This window comes from Syzygium oleosum, unplaced genomic scaffold (genome assembly GCF_021117445.2).
Source record: "Syzygium oleosum isolate NSW1041296 unplaced genomic scaffold, Sole_v2.1 Sole_v2.08, whole genome shotgun sequence".
Classification (NCBI taxonomy): domain Eukaryota; kingdom Viridiplantae; phylum Streptophyta; class Magnoliopsida; order Myrtales; family Myrtaceae; genus Syzygium; species Syzygium oleosum.
The window spans coordinates 8995051-9016091 of NW_026607492.1; the positions used below are offsets into that span (position 1 = coordinate 8995051).

The 21041-nt window shown below is 38.4% G+C and overlaps 1 pseudogene; it reads right to left on the minus strand.

Annotated features, from left to right (window-relative positions):
* Positions 1 to 456: 456 nt before the first annotated feature.
* LOC115690126 (patatin-like protein 2) lies at positions 457 to 4853 on the minus strand (annotated as a pseudogene).
* Positions 4854 to 21041: the final 16188 nt, after the last annotated feature.

Below are 21041 nucleotides of genomic sequence, written 5' to 3' on the forward strand. Positions count from 1 at the left end.
AATGGAAACTAAATAACTGATTTGACGATTGATGCAGAAGATCTGGTTTCTGATTTGGTGGAGCTTGATTATGTTAACATTAGGCAATTCCACTGCCACAGTAGAATCTCCTATATGAAGGAATGACTATTTATTCTATTGGGTTTTAAAGCCAACCCCCTAAGCCACAATTGAATTCTCCTCCAAAATACATACAATACTTTAAAAATTTATGAAAAGTTATGGAATGACTTTAAATGCTATAACATGTATTTTGAACAATTTTAGGTGTCTAAAATTTTATAGAAATGTAATTCTCCACTTTAAAAGTTAGAAGCGTCAACAAACACCCATATTTTCAAGTGTACTCTTACTTTCTCTCTCCAGTACATTGAACATGCATTATTCTCGATTTGCATATTATGTCTCTATTACGACTTCAGTTAAATTTTTCGTAAATAATAACATAGTTAGGGATAACCTTAAACTACTGGAACTCAATTAAATTGCATCGTGGTTGAAATTACAAAATTTCATAATTGATGAAGACAAGAAAGTCTACCAATATCCCAAAGAGCTTTACTCATGATATTATATTTTTTTATGGAAGATCCAATAAGCTATCTCGAATTCATCGGAGTAGCAGCATCATGAATCACGACAGATCATTTTTGGACGTATAAATTCCTACTTCTTTCTCCTCTTCCTTTCTTCAGAGAGCCGAATTGCAAAGCGACTGAGTGCGTCTCCATTGGTCCCTTCTCCTTCAATCACTTCGAACCTACCGGTCTCCAAGTTTACCCTCGACACGGATTTTTTCAATAGCTTCTGCCCTATTTCTGTGAGCCTCTGTAGATTCTCTGGGGTCGCAACATCAACCGATGATTCTTTTCCGATCAAGTTGTCCTCCTGTTTCGAAGTAGCTCGCGTGAAATCATTTCAAAATGAGTGGCGTAGTCATGAGCCAGTTTAAAGCTTTAAAATAACGATGTTTCATGAACCAAACGCAATGCTAGTAATACATCTCATACCTGAATCCGGAGGTAATTTTGCTTGCAATCTAAGAATTGAAAGAGAGTAGAAAAGTGAATATCAACCATATCGGAGCTCGCATCTTTGAAGATGTCGACCAACGGAGTGAAACCATTGTCAAAGTTCCAATTGATAAGTCCCTATCTGGCGGCCTTGGTCGCACTATACTTCTCTTCATGCTTAGGCGCACCAGTACCGAGTGATAGCACTTGTATTGGATCGGTCTCTCTTAGATTTACGTCCTTGTACTCTTCGTTTTGCAAGAGAATCTCTCTCTTAATGTGGCTCAGAGCAACTAGGGTCTGCAAAACACAGAATTGCATATTGTTAGTTCTCTCTTTTCTTCTCTATTTTGGCCTGACTTCTTGTGATAGGCTTTATAATAGATGAAACTTCTTAAAGTTTCAAAATAATTAAGAAATACTTTGCTTGTAATTTACTGTCATATAGTCAGACACCGAACTAGCGCATCTTATAAAAGTTTAGGAAATAATATCAGTGCAATGCCATTAAATTTTTTTTTGGTGTAAAATATAAGTAGTATATAACAGATGATGTACAGCAGCTTAGGGGCATTCCCCGGCATTACAACTAGTACTAATAATTCGAGAATATGGAGGTAGGAAGTCTCCGTAAAGTAGCTAAAACAAAGTTAGCTTGCGAAGGTTTGATTTTTTTGTATAGTGAAGCTCTACCTCTTACATTTTTCCGCACCTTCGCCAAAATAATCTGAATGTCAGTTGGATTGTTTTGAAACCGCCTATGGTTGCGCTCCATCCAAGTGCAATATACAGTCGCTAGGAAAGATACTTTGAGGAGTTTCGCTGCCAAATCTTTGCCTCTTGTTGCTCTAACCATCCATTGAAGCTCCTCATTCCATCCCCATACATTACGCCTAATCCCATGTTGCGCAAGAATATTACGCCAGATGCTACCTGTCCATTCGCATTGGAAGAAAAGGTGAGTCGTGTTCTCTATACTTGCCCTACAGAAGGTACATTGAACATCGACTGAAGTCATCCACCGTGATATGATCTCTGCTGTCGGAAGCCTATCCCTACATACTAGCCAACCAATAAAATTGTGTTTGCTAACGCCGCTACTCCATATTAAGTTATACCACTCCACAGCCGGACTCTCGTGTCTAAGTTCATCCAAGACATCATGACAACAATATCTTGGATTAGACATGACTGGGGTTAGGACATGACGTAGTTTGAGAAGACATCGCCAACTCCAGGCCATACTACCCTTCATGTCCATCTGCAAAAATGGGGTTCCTCTGCATTTTGTACTGTGGACCCAGGAGCTCCAAAGTGAAGAAGATGGATGATTGATAAGATTCCACATTGTGCGCCCTAATAACACTTTGTTCCATAGGTTCAAATCAGGCAATCCTAACCCTCCTTCCTTTTTGGGTGAGCATACTACACGCCATGCAACTTTGTACGATCCACGGTTTGTTGAAGACCCAACCCATAGGAAGTGGCGAATCTTTTTCTCAATCTCATAGATAGTTTGCTTCGGAAGAAGAAACATTTGCATCCAGTACGTGCAGATAGATATAAGGACCGATTTGGTTAGTTGTAACCGACCCGCATAACTCATATGCTTCATTCCCCAACTTTCAATTTTCTTGAATATCTTATCAGTAAGGCTTTTGCAATCTGAGTGGGTGAGTCTTTTAGTAATAAGAGGAACACCCAAGTACTTGATAGGGAGAGTACCTGCGGCAATGCCATTAAATTTATACCCGAACCAAAGTCCTCGTTTATGCACTTACGGGATTATTTGCAGCGACCCCACCGTCAATGAGATCGAAGCTACGTGTCTTCCCGTTCTCGTCTCTGGTCTCGAAGTAGTGCGCCGGGAGGAATGTGGGAGCTGCGGACGTGCCGATGCAAACATCCGCCAACCGTGCATTCTTTAGAGGATTCATTCTTGCCTGTCCCCCATCAATTGTAAGAAACTCAAAAGAGACATAAGGGAATTCATATTTAACCAACTGTATTAAGGATCGAAATCTATCTAGAGTCGGCGAAATCAGGGTTATGTGGCCGAGTTCGGGTTCTTACGTCGTCGGTAGAGAAGATAACTGGTTGGAGAAGCTTGATGTCGAAAGCCGGGATGACGACGTTGGTCAAGGTTTGACTGAGAGCGGTGTCTCCGAGCAAGCCATTGACCAGGGATCGCAACTTCTTCCCGTCAAACTTGGGCCCCATGATTGGGCCTACCACGCTTCTTATTGAATTCATCATCTTATTGCGACTGTTTAAAAGTTAAATAAGACACATTAGAAACGTTCTTGAGACCGGGATATAGTGAACGATGATATCAAATCCGAGTCCAATTGATTAAAAAAATCTACCCAATTAAAAATAATACAAATGTTAATAATTAGTAGAATGTGACTTGACTTGATATGTCTGATTAATTACCAAACATCACTAAATAGTTGATACATCAATTTTCTTATAGACTTTACCTATTTCTATCATTGCCTTTTTCAGTAATAATATCTATATAAATATATAACAGGAAGCTCTTCTTAGGGAGTGTCTCTAAAAGTGGCACATACGATTCTAATTTGTAAGGGATCAATAATTCTCCTTGCAAGGAGTACTTTGCACGCACTCTCCATTCATTTTGTGCTTGTCTCATGAAGTACCATGAGTTTTGTTTCCTAAGATTTTCTGTAACTTTTCCTGTTGAGTATTTCCTTGGAATGTATTTATAATTCCTCTCAGTATTGAAATAATGTTGTTGATCACATATAAGATTTTCCTATGTCATATGACAACAAAAGTTAGGAAATTTTTAATTGTTGATATTTTGCATAATTAATATATAATATGAACTGAGAATTCCGCCTTCATTTTGTTCAAAAGAGGAAGATCCATATGAAATGGTATACAATATGATGAATAATTTACACTAAAATACATATATTCCGATTTTATTCAAATGAAAAATTCACGCCTGCACAACAAACGAACATAGTACTAGTTTATCTCATTACAGGAATTTAAAGCCGACTTTCCCTTTTAGATTATTGCTTGAATGTTCACACGACTCGAAGAATTATATTCAAAGAAAGAAGAAAAGAGTTTAACATAACTTACTTTTTCTGGGGGAATATTTTAGGACAATGCTCTAAGTAAAATTTATTGGTGTCATGGGCTGCAAACATGGGACGATGGTCCTTATTTGGTGCTGTAATCATGGCCGTCACCAATCCACCCGTGCTTGTCCCTGGAATTTTGTCGAAGTAATCTGCAATTCTTGAATCCAATCCGTCCAGTTCCTGTAATTTCCATCAACTTTAAACCACTGCTATGATCACCATAAAAAGAACACTGTTCATACACATTAGCAATGCCCATGTTAATTCTATGACACTGTTTGACATTGCTTCCTAACAGCAGCTGCAAATGTAAAAGGGGATGCTGCTATTTTCATAAGATGCTTTTCTCCACAGCTGGAGGACCATCAAAACCTCAGTAGCTTATGCTGCTTTCGTGAGCTACCTCACCGAGCTCTCATCCAGCTGTTTACGCCAGACGTGTGATCAGAATGGGCGACTGCCACACTCGATAGTCGTTGTCCAACATCATCTACAAAGGAAACATTGACAAATAAAATAAGTTGGTGCGATTACTTGAAGCTTGGATTCGAGAAAGGCGAGGACCGTGCCAGGAATGATCCCTCTCACACCACCTCCGTCAATACTCAGGACCGTCACCATCTTCCCTCTCGGAGATCCACTTCTCGCCATGGACAAGACTGAGAAGAGCTCGGCTTAAGAAGAATCAGAAGACTGACCTGTCGATTTGCAAATTGATAGCAATTAATAGACGAATATTTGTTGATGGGGAAACTATCATAGTAGTATTTTATAGCTTAAATGAAACTGGAATCTTTTTAAAAGTAGGAATAGTGCGCTCTCTCTTGCGCCTAATCAATTATTGGGCTCTTTTCTTTTGGCGACTTCTGTTTCTATCACGCCTTTGTTCACTATTCCAAAGTCTTTCTATTCACTTTAGTGAAAAAGAAAAGGTTAAGGACAATAAAAAAAAATGAAGGAAAAAGTTTGTGTTCTGTAGACTTTCCTTGGAGATGGCATAATTCATGACGTGGAGTTCTTCATTGCCATTTGTTTGTCGCAAGGCACATTGTTTGTTTTCTCATGTGCGTGTATCCCGTGTATGTGAAGATCCCTATTACGATACCTGCTTAGTATCATTCAAGAAACAATTTAAAGCTATGCATTTGGACCCTAAAGTTATGCATTTGGACCCTATCTTTAATCCTCGACAATTATCAACAAAATAATTTGATTTTGAAGCTAAAGACTTAATGAGCCATTCATTGTTGTTTTAAGCGACGGGTATGATTGCATCACATTGATAAGAAGTATTGTGAGAGACATTATTAGATATATATTTGCTAAGAATATTTTTCGAGTTTGAGCTCGTGATCATATCGGGTCCAAAGTGAAGTACATGGATTTCCTGATCATGGACTTAAAAGAAAGGGATAAGTGCACTAAAAGTCCTAAAACTTATCATGAAAGTGTAATTGAGTCCGAAAACTTTCAAAAAGTGCAATTAAGTCCTAAAACTTGTTAAATTTGTGCAATCAAGTCATTCTTCGTCCAACTTGGCTAACGGAAAATACTGACGCAGCCTTTTTATTATTATTTTCTCTCTCCTACGTGGCGATGACGTGACTAAAACATGAAACACAAGGCTAAAACGATGTCACTTTGGTCCAAATATGATTTTTCAATGCAAGTTTTATTTAAATTATATTAAAAATAAGCAAACTTAAAAGAAAACACAAAAAACAAAAAAAAAGGAAAACTCAAACGAGGGTCGCTAATGGTGGGGCTTGACATTTGATGAGGTTTGTGATTTGATTTTGAGTGAGAACATTTGTAGAAGAGAATGTGGTGAACCTGTGCCGGCTACTTTTGTAGGTGAAAATAGAGGAAGAACTAGTACTCGTGTTACTAGAAGTAGTATAAACCTGAATAGACGTAGTCAGTCTAGGACTGTTGGTGCTGTCTGTTGGAGTAGCGGCAAGAGGGGGCATCTTAGAAGAGATTACCTTAAGCTAAAGAATAACAAGGGTAAGGGAATTAGAGTGGAGTCTACTAATGATGTTGCAGTTGTAGCTGACTGTAATTCAGAAAGTGCTGATTATATCTTGTCTGTCACTAAAGATTCATCATTTGATGGATGGATTCTTATTGTTCATTTCACGTTACACCAAATATGAATTGGTTTACTACTTATCAATACATTGATAACAGTAAAGTACAATTAGGGAACAACGTTGTGTGCGATATTGTAGGTGCTGGTGATGTCTAAATCAGAATGTATGATGATATTGTGAGAATATTGACTAGAGTGAGGTGTGTTATGGAATTGAAGAAGAATCTAATTTCCTTGAGTGCTTTGGATTTAGCTAGGTGTCGGTATATTTCAAAAAGTGGAGTTCTAAAAGTTGTTTGAGGTGCCCTAATGCAATCAGAGGAATCAAGCATAATGGCTTGTATGAGCTTCTAGGTGAGACAGTGACATATTTCGTCAAGGAGACATCGGATGCATCTATTCGAGAGTCTGAATTGTGGTATATGCATTTGGGGCACATTGGTAAGAGAAACTTGAAAGTTCTAAGCGAAATGAATATGCTATATGGTTATGTTGCTAATAAACTGAATGTATGCAGGTGCTGTGACTTAAGCAAATGGCGGAAAGTGCAGTTCAACTGTTAGAGAAATCATGGAAATTGCAGAATTGATTCATTTGAATGTTCGCAAGCTGTCACGGTTTCCTTCAAGGAAGAGTACCAGATTTATGCTAATAGTTGTGCATGATTACTCAAGGAAGACCTCAATATTTGTGCTTAGGCACAAGTTTGATGCTATTGTTAGGACCAGGCAGTTGAGAGCATTGATAAAAAAAGAGACTAATAAGACGATTAAGCATTTACGGACTGACATTACCATGGAGTTCTACTCTAAGATGTTAAATGAATTCTGCATGAAGGATGCATAGTGAGACATCGCACTAGTGCCAGTGAACCATAACAAACTGTGTTGACACCTAAATTTTGGTGACTCATTTAATGATCTATTGCATAAAAATTTAGGAATCAACCCTAATCCCTAACCAAAAAACTATTCATTTGTATTTGCATATTAGGAACATTTTAATTAAGCCCACATAAATTACGTCAGTGTTCGACCAACCAAAAAAAAACTACAATAGTGAGGTTTTGAGTTTAATTAGATTATTTGAACTAAACCCACATGAAATTTGGTTAGCCCATTTGCTTGGACAAATTTCACATGTGCTTTGCGCATGTAGTTCTAAACTAGGAAAGCAACTTGAAGAGCAAAATCACAAAATATATCAATTGAAAGGAATTCTCGGTCAATTGTGGGGACCAACTCAGCGACAAAGAAGGTAATATTATGGGGTATACTCATGACTTTGTTCACGGTAAGAAAGGGAAGATAATTGGCTTCAATTAGAATCATATTTCCCAAAAGCAAGTGAAAAAATATATACTTATTCTCGAATATGGAAGAGGGGATTGCACTAGGCCTGCAAAAATAAAAGGGTTAATACCACGAAAAACCTCAAATTGGTATATTTGTGACAATTTTACCCCAAACTAATTTTTTGACCATAAAAAATCACAATTTGGTACACCTGTGATAAATTTATCCCAAACTAATATTTTGACCACTAAAAACCCCAAACTGATACATTTGTGACAAATTTACCCTCCGTTAGTTTCTGTTAAATTGGATTAATACCACAAAAAATCACAAATTGGTACACATGTGACAAACGGAGAGTAAAACATAAAACTGACACATCAGTCAACTGCTGCATGTCATCTAACAAAGCAATTTGATAGTAAAATTTAATGGAAACAAACTGAGGGTAAATTTGTCACAGGTGTACCAGTTTGGGATTTTTGGTGGTCAAAAAATTAGTTTTGGGTAAAATTATCACAGGTATACCAGTTTGAGTTTTTTCATGGTATTAACCCAAAATAAAAGTATCTTCGCTCACGAGGGTTTTTCTCTTCGCTGGGAAAAAAAATATATCTTCACGGCGTCACGTTCCTGCAGTTGCTGACCCGACGTGCCCGATATCACCACCCATCGAGTTACTGTTCTTGTCACGCCTGAATTTTCCATATTTCAGGTCTTCCATAGCCAAGTACCAGTCAAGCTCAGCGAATTTCAGGTTTCCCGCTCGCTCGCAATTGGTCCTTGTTGCGCCTAACGAACCTTGCCACCGTGAACAGCCACTCTCGGCATCCTTGCAGCAATACTCTAGCACCCCCACCGTAAAATGTAGATCACCGACGCCGTCGCAGTTTGTCCCGTGCCCGAGTTCTCACCGCGGTCATACTCCGTTGTCGGTTATCGTCACTATCTCTTGCCGGTTGCCGTGAATTACTGCCGGTCTTCGCTAGAGTCTAAGTTCCAAATTAGGTAATTTCTCAAGTTGTCAAATTGAATATTCAAATTGCTTGAGTTGAATTATTTGATTCTAACTGTGATTTCCTTAAGATTTTTAGGCACTATCCAAATTGGGAAATTTCTCGTTTCGAGTCGTGTGTGATATGGGGGTTTTGATTTTTAAGACTTAAGATCGGATTGCCGATAGTGATGGTCACATATTTTGAATTCAATGAATATCTGTTTATGTAGTTTGAAATATTGCATGATATTTATCTTAAGAAATATTCCTAATCTAAAAGATACAAAAAAATTGCATTGCATGTTAGGATAGTTTAATTTCCTAGTTTAAAATTGCATGTTCAGGATCAATGTAGTAAATTAGAAAATTGTCTAATTTAGAATTTGATTTAATCTAAATTATTTCATAAGTTTAAATTAGGTAATCACGTATTTTAGGTAGTTTTTTTTATATTTTAGCTTTAAAAGAAAATTATAAAAATAACATGAATATGTCATATAGAATAAGTTGCATAAATTCCATGTCATCACTTGTCATGTCATTATATGCCATGTCATTAGTGATTGCATGTTTAGGGACATCCGAATTAGATTGCATATTATGTTAAATTAATTCATAATTTTTACCTATCATTCGCATTAGGTCATGTTACATGTCATTAGTCTAATAATTCATGCATGGTAAAATTAAATTACATGCAACTTAGTTTTCATAAATAAAAAAAAAACAAAAAACTTAGTTAAAATTACACAAGCTTTTAGAAATCATGTTTAGGTTATGCATGCATTTTTAACTGACATCTTGCAAAACAAGTATTGGAATTGATAGGGCTTTGCTTGTCTGAGGTGTTTAGATTCTTGCCCTATTCTTAGCAATTTATTTATTGATTTGATTTATTGAGTATTACATTATTGATTATGCACCCGCATGATCACTCTTGCATGTTAGTGGTTTAGAATTAAAATTAACCAAGACTACTTGATAAATATTTTTGAAAATAAAAAGAAAAGGTACCAAAAGGGCATTAGATTTATCTAGCGTAATCAAGTCTTCGTATCCATTAATCTATAGTTCGCAGAAGTAAAGTGAAATCTCACACTTTACTTAGATATCTAATCGACCTACTAATAACTTATTAGTGGCTACTCTTAATTAAATTAATTTGCATGTTAAATTGATTAAATCATAACCCGAAAGTTGCGGTTGGTATTGACTTGGGAGAGTCTGTGCTAAGTCTTTAGGCTTAGTAATCCATTACCTTTCCTATTGGTGGTTCACCTCTCGGAAGGTCGCAACAGGTTGTAGAGTTGATGAGCAGAACATTACTAGGGACGACTCATAAAATGCTCTCTAGTGCTGGTATGGCTAGGAGATTCTTGACAGATGTGCTTAGTACGGTGAACTACCTAGTGATAGATCCCCATCAACTGCAATTGGATGTCGGACTCTCGAAGAAGAGTGGTTAGGTAACGTTGCTGATTATTTTGTTCTTATAATAGTTGGTTGCCCATGTTATGTTCAAGTGAGTGATTGTAAGCTCAATGGGAGGGCAAGAAAAGCATGATTCGAGGCTATGCACAAGGTGACAAGGGCTATTGGTTGTGGTGTTCGGAATTAAAAATTCACTTGTTGTAGAGAAGTTATGTTTGACGAGTCTCCAATACTTCTGGGTATGAGTGTTATTAGTAGTGTTTATCCGAATCTAGACGATGCTCAGCTCGAGGTGGAATTACAACCAGAAACTCTTGAGGTAGCGGGTACTAGCACGATAATCGACATAGATGGTGCTTGTAACAAGGTGGAGCATGTAGAAGCAACGGTTGTTGTAACTACTGAGTTTGACAAGGTGCGTGTTCAATCTCTTGACATGATGGATGCAACAATAGTTTTGCTTTATTTGTGGTTGAGGAGTTTGTGTTTGAGAATTCTTATAGAGTAGTTAAATATACAAGTGGAGTTAGTGTTCTGATGAGGTCCACGATTATGGAGAAATTCAAATGAGGCTTGCACTTAGAAAATGTCTGTGACGGTTAAGCCCATGTGGGGTTGCGGGAGAATAGTAGTGAAGTTCAGATTTTAGTGAAGCAACTGTAACTTGGTTCAAATGTCAAGCTAAGGTGAAGATTGTTGACAATATGTCTTGAAGTTGAGCCCGTGATCAAACTAGGTCAAAGTGAAGTATATGGATTTCTTGATCATGTACTTAAAAGAAAAGAAAAGGAGTAGACAATATTCCTTTCTTGTCTATTGGAGTCGTGATCTAATAATGAAAGTCCTACTTGGACTTTGTTTGAAATTTGCGAAAATCAATTTTGCGCATTGAAGTCAACAAGAAAACGGAAAAATAGGAAAGTCCAACATGGACTTTGAATAGGAAAGTTCAACATGAATGGGTCAGACTTAGGTTTCATATATATGTGTTTCCTAAAGTTGGATTTGTAAAGAAGTGCCGCTTTCCGTGAGCACTTGGACCATTGTTGTTTGTTCGATAGATTTTGAATGAATAGCCGTCGCTTTTGATTAAGGGACGTTGCCCGGAGAATTTCTAAAAGAACCGTACCAAAGGTTGAGATAATGAATTCCTCGTGTGCATGCTTTTGGTTGAGACGTTATTGCTTGAATAGAAAGGCAAGTTAAGATCATCTTATGCACAAAAACGAGTGTGTTTGAAGCATTTTTGCTATTAATCTACTATCAATTGATGTGGCTATGATATATGCTTGTTCGATGGCGAGGCATCCTCCTATCTGGAGTTTAGTGAGTTTTACTTACTGAGTCCTCGACTCACTCCGTTGTTTTTCAGATTTGTAGGCATGGAAGTCTCACATCAGTTTTGGAAGTTGTAGTCACGCTAGAGGAGATAGGAATTTCTCCTAGCCTACGCGGATATATGTAGTGTGTTGAAAAGGAAAAAAGGCCCGTAGAAAGAGGTTAGTAAAATACACTTATGTAATATATATGCCATCTTGTAAATACAAGGTTTGCTCATGATGCTCGTTGTAACCCCGTTGTTTATTTTAATTGTTTAATTGTCCCGAGTTTATACTTCTGCTTGTTCGTAATGATAAGATAAAATTGAACGGGCCGTCATGCTCTTAATGAGAAGATAAAATTGAATGGGCATACTCGGGGTTATTAATGCGACGTTGTTTTTCATAAGAGGGAATTGTTCACAACAATTGGGGGCCAAATTTAAAGCAAATTTTTTTTGTACAACTCCAATTGGATGTAAAGCAAATTCACGAACAAGTACTCTATGCAACAAAGAAAATCTTGTGTTAAAATTTTGTTTAATTTCTCAGTGAGATTGAGACATTATTTCGTTAGGCCTTGTGGGGATAAACACTGCGTAAGTTATTGAATATAATTGGGGGCTGAGAAACAAAATGAAAGTGTCTGAGTGTCTCAAGTATGATTGCAATCTCCGTTATATCGTTTTATCTATAATGCAATTCTGTGCTGCTGTCCCTGTGGACGTAGGTCACATCGACCGAACCACGTAAATCTTGTGTCCAAATTTATTTTCTTGTTCTATTTATTTTACTATTCGATTGCTTATTTCCGTAACAATATTTGTAGCAAAATCATGGTCCAAATCGTGCTACAAGAGGCAAGTAACTCGCTCTAAGAAGAGCTAAAGCTCATCCTAGTGTCATGGCCCGACGCTTGAGATTGAGACTGTGTGGCAACTTAGCCTTTCTTTGGTTCGTTGGGTCGCCTAAGCTAAGCCTTTTTTTCCAAGGATTGATCGCTACTCACTAGCCCACTTGGATTGTAGAGACAATGTTTTGAGAGAGAAGTTCTTGGAGAGAATGTATTTATATTATTCACATTTTTGATGATACAAATGAGGGAAAGAACAATCTATTTATACATGTGGAAATCTACTCTTCTCAACTACCTTCTACCCTATTAAATATAAGACTACCATCTACCTCATTAAATATCTTAAATACAAATATACGTTTTCAAGAAGTAGTTCAAGGTTTATTTTGTTCCCTAGGATAATTTCTTAGTATATCGAGCCTTGAGAAACTTGGGACCACCACAAATAATTGAGCGATGTCCTCGGTGCTCTTGACTCGGTGTCTTTTGTTTGAATTGTCAGTTTCTTTGGACGTTGTCGATTCTTCCGTCTTCGATGCTGCTTGGTCTTTTCCTTCTAGACTTGTTAGCTACACGGCTCTTGAATTCCAACTCGTCCTATAAGCAACTCTTTCTTCAGTTTGACTATTTCCATGTTGGTCGGCAAGTTATTTATTTTTGGAAAAAAGAGCATGGATCGGCATCTCACTTTGAGTCGGCGTAGGTTGCCCCAACTCCACCTTTGGCTTCTCCAAAGGTTGTGGTTTTACTCTTGACTCGGCAACGAGTTCCTCAACTCTCGGTCTTTCATCTATGAGTCATATCGTGGAGATTCTATTGGTTTATGTACCCAAAGATCATAGGTACCATCTATGGCCATTTTGGCTCGGTCATGACAATTGATTTGGTTCTTATATCGATCTTGGCCATTGAGCTATCAAAGAATTCCAAACCCAAAATAAGATCATACTCATCAAGCGGAATTACCTCGATAGAGAATTTGCCTTTCTAATCATCGATGCGTAGTTCCACGCTTCGAGCAATGCCAACGGCTAGTACATCATTCGAGTTGACCGCTTTGAACCGATGTCCGATCGGTTCCACTCGAAGTCCCAAACTCTTCGCCGCTTCGCTCGACAAGAACATATTTGATGCACCCGTGTCAATCAAGGTATAGAGTTTTGTGTTACTAACCTTGACTTCCACGAATAGCGAACTTGTCCTTGGAGGCTTCTTGGGTGGTGCTTGAGTCTTTATGGAATTGAGAATCTTTACGGTTCCGAACCGCACTTCTCTCTTTACTTGCTTTGCTTCTTCCTCTTCCTCTATAGCGAGTAATGCCATGAGTATGTTCCTCTTTGGACAATCTCGGGTCCAATGGGCCGTCACAAATGGAGCAAGGGGATGGTGGTGGCTTCCTCTCCCTTTCTTTATGGGAGTCACCTTGGGGTCGGTTCCACTTTTGGTTCGATTTTTTGGAAGGCCCTTCTCCCTAAGATCTTTCTAGTTGATCTCTTCAACCACAAGTAACCTCGTACTCTTTGTCTTAGTCGTGGTGTCAATCCATTTTCCACCCATTTCCTTTGGATTTGGAGGATTCGGGTTTGGTGAGGTCGGCAAGAGACTCGGCTACAGGGAGTGCCTTTGAGATACTCCGGACATCCCGCCTTTTAAGCACGAGTTGGCCCAAGACTTCAAACCATCCACGAACACCTCGAGAGCCTCCTCCTCATCCCTTAAGTTGGGAATTTGGAGTTTGAGTTTGATGAACTCCTTCACATACTCCCAGACCGTGACCCTTTTGTTCAAGGCAATGAAGTTTGCTAAGGGCCTCTTGTTGGGCGAACTCGGGGAAGAAGTATGATAACTTTATTTTATATAGAGTTTATTTATTATTTTAGACTTAATATTTGCTTAGTTTTAATTGAAATTGATGTCTACTTTATTTATTTTAATTAATTTTTGTAGGTAATTGAAGTTAAAGAGAGCTTGGGGACTAATTCTGTAATTTGCCGGCTTTCCACGCGCAAAAGTATCCGAAACAATCCAATTGTTCCTAAATCATGTAGAAGCTTCCCAAATTGGAGATCAAACCCATGCAAATCTGCAATCAAGAAGAATCAAGCCTATTTTGGGAAGAAAATCAAAGTCCAAGCTAAAAAAGGAATTTTATTTTTTGGAGGAGTCCTAATTTGGAAGAACCTTTAATTGCAATCCTATTGTGATTAAGGTTTCTTGGAAAGCAAGAGGAGGTCTATAAAAAAAAAGACATTACACGTGATTTAAGGGGGAGAAAAAAAAAAGAAGAAGAAGGAGGAGAAGGCGACAAAAAAATCAAGCATTGGATTATTCTTGGTGAATCTGTTCTAGTTCTTCATCATGTTTAATTTAGTTATTGTTTTTAGTTTATTGTTCATTATGTTCTAGACTACTTGTTGTTAGAGCTACGATGTAGCTTAACTATGATTGATTAATTTTCAAGACTTGTTTATGCAATTCTAGATCTCGTATGTGTGAGTTATATATCATGTTCTTAATGCTTTGAAGTGCTTGATCACCACTTGAATGATTTTTATTGCATGATGAAACCGAAAGGAGATTCTATGCGAGTGCTTTATGATATATAGCCATGAATTTAACTTAGATAGAGATATACTAGGTTGTTTGTGTGGTTTCGTTAGTAAGTAAATCGAGGGTGGTTTATTGAATCCGGGAACATTCATAGATTTTAATGCACTTAGGTTTACTTAAATTCACATGGACCAAGTGTGGGTTGCTAAATCTAAGTAGGGTTGCTATACCGGACCAAGGATAGTAATTTAAATTAGGAAGTTCTACCATCACACTATGATTTCAATTTGATTGCATGACGAGCTTGGTTCATTAATCTTGATTGGTTAAGTGAAATCGGATGCTCTAACGTTTTTAATTCTTGATCAAAGTCTTTTGCTTCTTGCTTCTTTATGTTCGAAATTTCTAGGTTTAGTTTGTGAATTTCTATTTTCGATTTTGGTTTGCTGTCTTGGTTAATTTAGCTTTCGGAAATTTCAATTGTAATAAGTTAATTTAGTTTTCTCTAGAATTTCGATTGTTTTATTAAATCTTTAATTGGTTAGATAAAGTTGAGAATTGTTCACCTTTAGTAAGTAATTTGATTGATTTGTCTACAATCTCTGTGGGAACGATACTTTAATTCATCACTTTATTACTTGTTCAATACGTATACTTGCGTTGCTAATTTAGAGAACAAAGTAATCCCGACATTCTTTGACGAAATCATCCCACGTGTTGATAGGATTGGCACCTCACTTGGCCTCATCACACCTATTTCGCCATCAAAGCATGGCATTATTGGTTAGGAACATAGAGACGTTTCTTACCTTGGCCATTACGTCTAGGGGTGAGCGGTTCCCGGTCTGGTCCGGTCCAACCCAAGAACCGGGAACCGGACCAGGAGGACCGGTTCCCAATTTCTAGGATTGGGGACCGGACCGGCTAATCTTGGGACCGTGGACTAGACCGGACCGACGATCTGGTTCCAATGAGACCAATTGGTAAAGGCAAGAGGGAACCGGGAAGTATTTTCGGGATCAATATATGAAAGCATTTTTGGGTTGATCCCATTGGAGCCGAATAAAAATGAACTATCAAATGCTTCTTTTGTTATTTAAATAAATATGTATTTAAAAAGTAAATAAATAAATAAATAAATAAATATATATATTTATATGAAAAAATTAGAAAAATATATATATTTATCGGTCTGATCCGGTCAGTCCAGTCTGGTCCGATTCCCACTCTAGAACCGGGAACCGGACAGCCCGGAAACCGGTTCCGCTTTTAGGAACCGGGAATCGGACCGACCGGTTTGGTCTCGATTTGGGCGGTCCATCTTGCTCACCCCTAATTACGTCTTGAATGCCAATGATGTCAAAATATTATTCCATGCTCCAAATGAAGTTGTCTACTTCTTTAGCAGACCGGTTGTCTTTGAACTTCTTGGGTTTTGGCACATCCACCTTATGTGCCACTTGAATGGATACGGCACTGTACGTAATACTAGTTTTGCACAAAACTAGTTCGGTCTTGAGCTCTTGGACCTCTGACTTCAAAGCTTCGACTTCAACTTTGTGGGAGTTGTCCTCTTTGAGCTTAAGGACTTCCATCTTCAAAGCCTCGATGGTGGCTTTGAGGGATTCGTCCTCCAAGTGTAAGGTGTTTGTGGATTAATTCACGATAGTCGCGAATTTGAGGCAGAACGTCTCTTCAACCTCGTCAATTCGCCCTTTCACCTCATCTAGTCCGTCCACATACTCCACCACGGTGGTCTTCATTCTAGCGAACCTTTCCTTGACAGCGGACATGACATCCGTTGAAGCGGCTCTCCTCTTGGCTCTACCGTGGGTCTCCTTCTCTTGGACGACCTTCTCTTGGAGAGCCTCACCAACAATGGCAATAGCGGTAACCTCTTGGTTCGACATTCTCTCGACCACTTGATATGCTCATCGATCTCTTTAAACAAACTCTTTTCTACTCGTGCTCTGATACCACTTGTCATAGCCTAACACTTGAGATCGAGACCATGTGGCAACTTAAGCTTCCTTTGGTTCGTTGGGTCGCCTAAGCTAAGCCTTTTTCTCAAGAATCGATCGCTCATTCACTAGGCAACTCGGATCGTAAAGAGAGAATGTTTAGAGAGAGAAGTTCAGGAAGGGAGTGTATTTCCATTGCTCAAATGTTGGATGATATAAATGAGGGGAAGAGCACCCTATCTTCTTCCCTATCAAATATAAGACTACCATCTACCATATTAAATATCTTAATTACAAATATACATTTTCAAGAAGTAGTTAAAGGCTTATTCCATTTCCTAGGACAATTTCGCGGTACATCGAGCCTTGAGAACCTCGGGACTATGACACTAGTGTCACGTCCCAGGTGTGCCCCATAGCTATACGACGTTCTTTTAATCATCTTTGGTGATATAATTGAAGCGGAAGCTAAGACTTAAGTTTAGACTTATAGTATGGATAAGACCCAAGTACTACAATTAACATGACTGAATGGGGATTTCATATTACCATTTCTTCCTCTATTTACATACATGGGCATCACCATCAAAAGACAGCATGAGGGGACCCAAAAAGTTACACTACCCGCCGTCACTAAGTGCCTCTATACATACGCCACCACTAACATCATGCCCATCGTCGCAATCCATACCAAAAAGTGACAATTATGACATCTTGACATGGCATCCCCATCCACACTCCACCAACACCATCCAGCTGAGTCTCGGTAGTCTCCTCCGGGTCTCTCTCCTCAATTGGGTCACTCTCCTCGCTGCTTCCACCATTTCCTTCGTTGTCCATGAACCGAAGAGGTCCTAACAGCTCGCCTCCAAACTTGACGTACCATGCAACAAAATGATACGGTAGCAATGGTGCCCGACCAACATCCACCCATACAACAGAAACATGTCGAGTAAACAACAATGTAGAAGTCGGAAAAGTTACATCTTCCCATGAGCTATCAAAGTATACGGGCGATCCATATTGGGACAATGGTGGGATATTCATTCTAAATATCTGAAAAGAGGTAAATCAATAGGAGTGAGCAATTGCTCAACAAGAGATGAAAACAAGTTCATAAATCTACCTATCTAACATACTCTTGATTCCTAGGACACACCTACATGAATTGCATTTTAGACAAACAAGTAAAATTGGTATTTCTTTTGAAAATAAGGTGAATCAAGCAATCATGTATCACATATGTCACACAAATCATATTGCATTGATGTACATATCATTGGGTCCACCCCCATCTCACGGTACAACCTTCAGGTCACTTCCAGCGCGCAAGCCGGACTTCCATGGCACGCTGACCATAGGCAGCCCACACTCTAGGGCATTTTGATTCTTAAAACCAATGCATTCTCCTCCCAACAACAACAACCCTCCATCGGGGCATTCACGGTTCATCATCCCACACTCCAGGGCATCTTGATTTTCAAAACCAAGGCATTCTCCTCCTGACAACAACAACCCTCCGTCGGGGCATCCATGGTCCATCAACCGTAGGCATCACATAAACATTGCCCCAATATCTCATACATAACCAGTACATGACACAACATGCAAATATGACAACTCATGTGTACATAACAACACGCCACTACCATAATATCACATTCTTTTACTCGTAGTAGCTTTCACAGCACATTCTAGATTCTGTCATCACATAAATAACCTCATTTATCCCATCATTTGACATCAAATCAAGGTCTATCATATCTCATTAGAAAGCTCATAATATGTACATTACATCTCCAGAAGACATCAAATTGAGATTCCAACGTTTTCACGTGAAAAATGGTGCATATTTGAAATTGGGTAAATTTGAGCAATTTTGCACAGTAACGGGAATCCTTTCAAAATAAATAGTAAATGAACTCCGAAAATTATAAATTTTAGATATGTTATAAAAGACACCTGGTTAAACATTTTTCATGAGAACTCAAAGTCCAAATATTTTTTAAGTACCTCATTTATTAGCTCAAAGACAGACCAAAAGCTGTTCGCTGGAACAAAACCTTTGTTTCCCAAAATCAGCTCTTCACCGTATCCAAATCATCTCCAAAAATTCTAAAACTTTTATATGTTGTAGAGGAAGAAGTCCTCAAGAACTTTTGTGATGAAGTTTGTTCAAAATCGTCCTAGAAAACTTTGTGGAAAAATCAAAAAGGTGTAGAGGTCATAGAAACAACAAATTCTGGGCAGATTAGAACGGGTCGAAAATAGGCTTTCGTACTACTCGAATCAAGTCCAAAAATTATGAAATTAATTATATTAAACTTAAAGATGTTTGGAACAACTTTTAAGAAGGAAGTTTCTTAAAATTTGGTCCACAAAAGTCTCTACAGAAATAACAAACCGAAGAGGTATAGAGAACCTGAATCTGGGTTTTCCAGAACAAAGAGTAAGAAATGAATCCGAATGGAAAACCACCAAATTTGATTCAACAAAACTCATACCCAGTAACTTGAATAGATATGCAACACCCATTTCCACCTCTATTCAACAACCTTTACCCATCTATGTCACATGCACTACAAGTTCTTGCCATAGAACACACATGCCAGACCATTTAGGGCTTAAACTCTAACATGCAAGGCCAATAGGGCCTTGTACACTCACATGCACACTCAAATCAGACCTGAACAGCAACATGCACGCCCATCTAACATCATAAAACCAACATGCAAGACCAAACAAATCATCCATAACAACAAACAAGCAAAACCAAGGGCATAGAGAGATGGATAGGCTTAGGAACAAGCATCATCTCCTTGCCTTGGGCTATCTAGGACTGGCAACACTTCCCCTAAGGTGCCGGCCACGCCAAAAACAGAAGAAAACGGGTAGAAACGGAGGTGGTTCGGCGGTGAGGGTGCGGCAGTGAGTGAGGGAGAGAACGGCGAGACGGAGAGGGAGAGAGTGAGTGTGTGTTTGAGAGAAAATGAGAAGAAGGAAGTGAGAGGGTGAAGAGGAGGTTCGGCCAAAGGGGGTAGAGGAAGTGGGGGAGAGAAAATATAATTAGTTTCCCCATCATGAGCCCAAGTTGAGTGTTTAACACTCTTTCAAATTTTGCATGAAATTCCATTGGGCAAAAGGGGTGGGAAGCCATCATTATTCGGCTTAAAAAAATTAAATTAACTAGAAATTAGGGACCCCATGTGGCCGGCCATGCAAGGGTATTATGGGCACAATTTTTGTGTCCCAATTGTCCAATTCAAGTGCACCTAATGTCCATTTGGGGCCTTGCTTAATGTCCATTAATCATGTACCTTCTTTGATCCCTAATCTTATACATATTGTCACATAATAAGTCTCTTAAATTGTCCAATGCATCCCAATGATTTTCTTGGGTCATAATGTATCAAGTACCTAATTATTAACGTCCCGGAAGTATCTCGATAATTTTCTAATAAATCTTTGGTCAATTCCGATAGCGATTTATATAATGCTATTACGAAATGTGGGATGTCACAACTAGCATGTGAGAAGTTTGATTCGCCCTATGAAAGTTTTAGATGAACCAACCGCGCCAGATTAGCGAAAAGGCAAGAACACAGTCACTGGCATTTGAATGTTCTGGGCATAAAGTAACAACGAATGCTCGGAAATTGAGGTAGTTACCATCAGATCTTGAATGTAAAGAGAACGTGATAGGATCATCCAAGCAGTTGAAGAAGACTTGGATTGATATGTGCACTTATTTCTTATTTCTTCTCTTTTATTTTCCTTTGAGAAACCAGCTGCTGCAGAAGAAACAACGATGGGCTGAGGGCTTAAATCTCTGAGGGCGTAAAGGCTTTTTTCTTCGAAGAGGTCCATTTGTTACATACTCGGTGACTTGCTTTTATTTCTTGGTGTCACTCTCGTTGAAAGTTCTAATTCACTTCATTTCTTGATAGAGGCGGCATGTTTGGTAGAGACACAAATGGAATCGTTGCTTCGACTTTGGATTTTGATTATGATATTTAGGAACGGATATGAAGAAATAACTAGTTCTTCGATTGGGTTTTAAAGCCAATCACATAAACCACATTTGGTTTTTCCGCGAAAACACAAATAATACTTTAATTTTTTAGAAGTTAAGAAAAAATTCGGAATGACTTTAAAGGCTGTAACATGTATTCTAAACAATTTTAGGTGTCGAAAATTCTATAAAAAAATATAATTCTGAGCTTTAGAAGTTAGGATAAGGATATCACAAATGACATAACTTTCCTACGATCCTTATTTAAGTGTCATAATATTTTTTTCGATTACTTGAATGTCATGACTTCTAAGTTTGGAACAAGTGATCAAAGAAGGGTTATGCTACTCAAGTGAATATTTTTTTTTAAGAGTCATCACACTTAATTGATTG